At 42.0% G+C, this 6,000-nt stretch overlaps 1 protein-coding gene across 2 annotated transcripts in view; it reads right to left on the bottom strand.

The window, feature by feature from the left end:
• Nucleotides 1–6,000, bottom strand: part of LOC122790888 (1-acyl-sn-glycerol-3-phosphate acyltransferase alpha-like) — a 1,029,281-nt gene that overhangs the window by 320,278 nt on the left and 703,003 nt on the right. The gene's annotated exons all lie outside the window — the stretch shown is intronic.

Here is a 6,000-nt window from a genome sequence, read left to right as displayed (position 1 = left end):
TTTAACTATTTCTGATAAAGAATGAAGCTGTCCATGTATGGTAATTGGCTACTTGAAATTAACTAAATTAGGTTAACAATACGAACTTATATGAAGTAAGCTATGAACATTTTAGCAATTGGAGATAGTTAACTGCGTTTGAAACGGCTATCTTGTATTAAGTGCCTCCCACATGGGTTTCCAGTACGCCACTCTACTCATTTTTATGATGAAGTACTTCCAGCAGTGTTTTTTAGACTAAGATCTGCCATTTGAATTCAGAGGGGTTTTTGATAATTTGCCGACAAAAATATGAGAGCGTTGTATTGCTAACAGCATTTAGCTATATTTTATTTGGTCTTGACTCCATCTAACCAATTGTAGGTGTAAGAATCAACAATAGTGTTAGTGTTTGCCTAGCCGGTTTTTCTCTCCCACCTCGGTAACTAATTTGTAGGTGAGAGCACAGTACTACATACAGGGATCGCCTATAAAAAGGCTTTTTTACTATCTTGCTACACTATGAGGGAGCATGACTTCTCTCCAAATTGGGGAACAGTTTTCCTTATAAACCAGAGCGCTCCATTAATTAGTAGTTTGGGCGCTTTTCATAATCAAATCTTGCTTATGCCTAGCTTATTTTCATAACTAATCTTTCTCTCGCCTAGCTTATTTTAGTCTATTATATCTAATCTGGTTACTGTCGGGTAAACAAGGTCGATGTATTGCCAATATCTTCTTCAAAATGAATATAGCCAGTACCTATCCTGCTGAACTATAAATAGCCTGAAAACTGAACTTAGACCGTTCAGGGACCCTGCAGGGCTAGTTTAAATCCGATACTGCAGCTGAAACGGAACATTGCTTCACATAATAAACCTGATTTATAGAGTGCACTGGCAGTTTTGGCAATGAGCGTACGGCACAACTCTTAATAGGAGAAATAATTCATGAAGCCGTTACTTGCACCTTGCTTATCATTTTTGTTGACATCTTGTCGGATTGTTTTAAAATGTTGCCATGTATGTTATGTGTAACTGGGCTTGGTTTATTCGCTATTGCCACCTCACTCTTTAATAATACTGACTTATTGTCTTATCCTTTCCTGACTAAGTGCATTACTGGCACACAGCTGCATTAATGGTTCTATCTCAGATATTTTAAATGTTTAGTTATTCCTGCATTCATAATAGTGTCCCGGAGTTGCTCCGTAGTTATTCACGTGTGTTATTAGGGACTGAGCTGTAATTTGATGTTATTTTAGATATTACTCAGCTGGTTTTTGGTCAAAACACTGGGTACTGTGTTTTTCTCCTGTTTTTGGCAAAGCATGATTAGTTCAAAAACTAGCCTACCTTCAGAAGCATTCCTGTTGAAACTTGTTAGCTATCTTAGAAAGTGTATGTGCTCTCGTTATTTTATCACTTAAATAACTGTCTCATCATAACTGTTAACGTGCAAACCTGGAATTAATGTTGTCTTACCACTGAAATTGTTCTTTATCTCTCTCTTATCTACTTGGCTTTCAACCTCCATTCCTGCATTAAGACTTGGGAACCTTCCTGCCTGGTCAGTAAAGACCCCTTACTCAGTTTCAGACATCTCATCTTCAGCACAAAGAAACCTGCCGTCCTATTTCAAACACCCAGTTACCAAAGGCAAGAAGTACGTTTTTCCCTAGACCTACTGTTAAGCTGAACTGTTTTCCATAACCTAGTGTTGTATGTAATCATGCTACCGAGCCAGGTAATCCAGCAGCCATACCCCTCTCTACCCCATAAGTAACTAATCTTATAGGTTTCATAGGTTGGTACTGGGCTATCTGCCCAAAGGCATATATTAGCCCAGCCACGTTGTGCAGTATTCACCGCCCCTTTAGTAGTTCCCTAGACCCTTGTACTAGCAGCTAGTACCCTTGGTCCCTATCTAGTAGTGCTGTTGGTGTGATCCCCGGTGTGAACTTTCTCTTACCCATCCACTCATCAAGGTTCCTCTTGAAGAGTGATAGTGAGGGGCTCTGTCTTATGTAGATCGGGACCCTGTTCCATAGTAAGGAAAGTCTCTGCGAAGGGAATCTATCCCTCCAGCATGTTCTAGTCATTGTTGTGTTGAGGTTTATATCCCTAGAGCGTGTAGCTCGAGTAGATTTGGTTTTGCTAAGATGGAGCATGTTCAACAATTCTGGGTTGGACATGGCTCTGTACGTTAGACAGAGATCACCTCTGAGAAAGCGGTATGCAACAGAGAACAGTCTTAGCTTTTTCAATCGTGCTGCATAGGGCAACGGTTTGAGGACAGTAATCCTCTTCGTTAGGTACCTCTGTGGTCTCTCCAGCTGCTGGAGATGTCTAGCCAGGTACATTCCAATTGGTGCATTGTACTCAATAATGGGTCTGATGAGGGAACAGTAGAGGGGCACCATTACATCCTTAGATCTTGATGCGAACCCTTTCGTGATCAGATGAGTCACATAAGGATTTTCTAACCATTTTGGCAACATGGTTATCAAAGGAAAGATGACTATCTATACTTGGGTCCCTAGATCCCTTATTTCTTCTTCACATTTCAGGGGATTACCTCCTATGTTGTAGTTTGCGGGTACTCTGCTTTTTCCAAAGGGGATTACTACGCATTTTTTTGCATTTAGCTTGAGACCATGGCTTTGACACCATGCAGCAGTCTCATTTAGGCCCTTCTGGAGGATCTCCATGTCGGCCAGAGACTCTATTATAGCACCCAGTTTGCAGTCGTCCCCAAACTTAGTCAGCCACAGCCCTTCCGTGCTTGCCTGTGCTTATGAGAAGTATATGCCAAACAGGAGGGGCCCCAGGACAGAGCCCTGAGGCACACCACTCGTTACTGGTCTGGATTTGGACATAGATCCCGCTACTCTTACTTTATGGGATTTGTCAGAGAGCCAGTTTGCGATCCATCTTGTGACGTAAGGGTTTATGCCCAGGCTGCTGAGCTTATCAATAATACCTGAATGGGGAATGGTGTCAAATGCTTTAACAAGGTCAAGGTAAGCCGTGTGTACCTCCTTTCCCATATCTATAGCCTGAGTAACTGTCTCAAAGAAATCCACTAGGTTCAGGAGGCATGATCTGCCCTTGATGAAGCCGAACTGTGTGGGGTCCAGCGACTGGAGGTTCCCAATCTCTCCATTTATGAGTTCCATAATGATTCGCTCCATAGCCTTACAGATCAGACTGGTCAGGCTTATTGGTCGGTAGTTCCCAGGATCAGTTCTGGCCCCACCCTTGTGTAGCGGGACCACCGTTGCAGTGCACCATTCTATGGGCACATATCCTGTGGAGAGGCTGAGACTGAACAGGGTATTAAGATGCGGGGTTAATTCCTTTTGGAGCTCGCGTATGACACAGCCTTCTTTCCTTTGGATCCATTACCTGAGCCATCTTTTCTAGCTATTTCTACTTCACTGGGCTTTTGCTGTATTATACCTATTGCCCCCTAGGTGGCACCCTAATCTAGGCCTGTGTGTTCATCCCTTATCCCTACTCTCCAGTATTAGATTCCAGACTACCTTTCAATTACCTTGCTGTACTAGACTGTTCCTAAAATTTCCCTCTCCGCGGTGGCGGTGCTGCGGTAGTGTTGTCGTCTCACAGTAAGATGCTGTCCGGTTCAACTCTCAGCTAGAGCGTCTTCTGTGTGGCGACATGCGTGAATGGGCGTACCTTCATTGAAGGTTGTGTGTCAGGGCTGGCAACTCAAAAATCAACTGCCAATCATTAGCTGACCGGAGTTCCGCTGTGGCGACCCCTAACCGGGAAAAGCCGAAAGACAACAACAACAACCTCTTATTCCGCTCTATCCCTTAGTAACCAAACAGCTAAGCTATCAACACCCCACTCACCTGTAACTGCCAATGGCTCCTCAGGAGTCTGCTGCTCACTGATGGTCTCTAATTTCTTCCTTTACCTGCTCTAACCAACTCCGTTCGCCCTGTGGGCTTACTCTGCTCCCCTACCCCCAGTACACCTACATTTATACTTCTCAGACCATACCCCTTCACATGTTATCCAAGAGCATACTGTTACTCATTACACATTAAATACTTACACACCTACTTTCATACTGCTACTCATTAGTACTACCACTATAACACTATCCCACTCCAAATTATCAACCCCCATCTCCTAAATAAATTTCATCTTTTCCCTCACTATGCCACTTAATTATATACTAAAACATGTTAAACTGCTACTCTTACTAGAAGTAATACCCATCTTATCTATACCCTACATCCTTACCTTCTATGAACACCTACATTACACTGGATCTCACCATCCCTTAAAACAAACACTAACTTAGCTAGCCTCACAAAGTCATACTAACATAACATCCTCATCAACCTATCTTTTACCAAAGTATGATAGGAGAGCCCATATATCTTATCTCCAAGCCAGGAAATCACAAAACATTTTCTGTAAACTCCTAAAACTCACACAGTCTTCAACTACACCTTCTACTACATGGTAACATTCATCCCAACCCAGGCCCAAACAAGGTCCAAAACAAACCCCCAGCTATCCTATCCCTCCACCACATACACCCCCTCTAGAACCCCAAATTCTTTCCTTATAGCACATCTCAAGATACAAAGCTTAAACAATAAAGTTAGTCAGCTACATGCTCTGTTAGACATGCATTCATTTGACATACTATGTTTAACAGAAACATGGCTCAAACCAGTAACCCAGGACAATGAAATCATCCCACCTGGTTATAATAGTTTGGGATTAGACCGTATAACCAAAAAGGGTGGAGGGGTAGCAATTCTGTACACATCAGAGTTGCACGTTACTTTACTAAATGCACAACTACCTTTAGATAGTAATGCGGAAATCCTTATTTCTAAGCTTCAGATCAATGCTAGCAAATCCATATATATAATATGCTCCTACCTACCTCCAGGCAACAACATCAACACCCTTGAAAGTATCCTTAGTTGGCTTATCCTCCCCACAAGAAACTATTGTACTTGGTGATTTTAATATAGATTGGAATAGCTGTACTTCTGCCAAACCTACTACCCATATAAACCTTTACGGCTTCTCACAATCACCACCCCACCAGAATCCATAAACCCAGTAACAAAGAAAGCATCCTAGACTGGATATTAGTAAATAGTCATCCCCTCTCATATAATACAGGTACCCTTCTAGATGACATTAGTGACCACTCACTTACTTAAATAATTAGACAAAAGACCTTTATTCCCAACCAAACCATCTTCAGAACTACCCGAAACAGAAAAAAATTCATCCCAGTAAACTTCCAAGCAGAGCTTAAGGCTTGTGACTGGTCACCCCTAAAACACCTCCCTCTTGAGGAAGCAGCATCATATTTTAACTCAATTCTTACAAATCCTGGAATACCATGCCCCCACTCACTCTATTAGAACTAGGAGTAAAGCTGCTCCATGGCTTACAAATGAGACTAGGCATAAAATCTTACTGAGAAACAAAACTACTAAAAACCCAACTGATCATCAAAGCTTTAAACAGCTGAGAAATGCCACTAAAAATCAATACTTCTTGACAAAAAAAAATTTCACTTTAAACTCCAGCAAAATTAACAAAAACCACAAAGTTTCTGGTCAGGTATTAATACACTTCTACACCCAGGGCACTCCAAGACACGAACCCCAGCAGGCTTCTCCCTTAACACTCCCAACCAGATTGCTGGCGCTTTCCATACCTTTTATACTGAAACCGTCCAATCTCTAGCAAACTCCTTACCACCTGTCTACAAGCCTCCTTAACTAGCTTACCTCCTACCTTTTACTTACAACCTGTTCTGACATCCCGAATCTACACACTACTTCAAAAACTTAAACCTTGTACACCCTCAGCTGATCTGCTACCAACCGAATACCTACAAATTGCAGCAAAAGTACTAGCCTACCCTATTTCCATCCTAATAAATAGAACCATTACTGAAGGTTCCATCCAATCTCTATAGAAAATCTCCCACATAATCCCTCTACATAAGGGT

Source organism: Protopterus annectens, chromosome 16.part0, assembly GCF_019279795.1.
Source record: "Protopterus annectens isolate FY-2018-M chromosome 16.part0, PAN1.0, whole genome shotgun sequence".
Classification (NCBI taxonomy): Eukaryota; Metazoa; Chordata; order Ceratodontiformes; family Protopteridae; genus Protopterus; species Protopterus annectens.
Note: the sequence above shows the minus strand (reverse complement) of the source record. Positions and strands in the feature narration are given on the sequence as shown.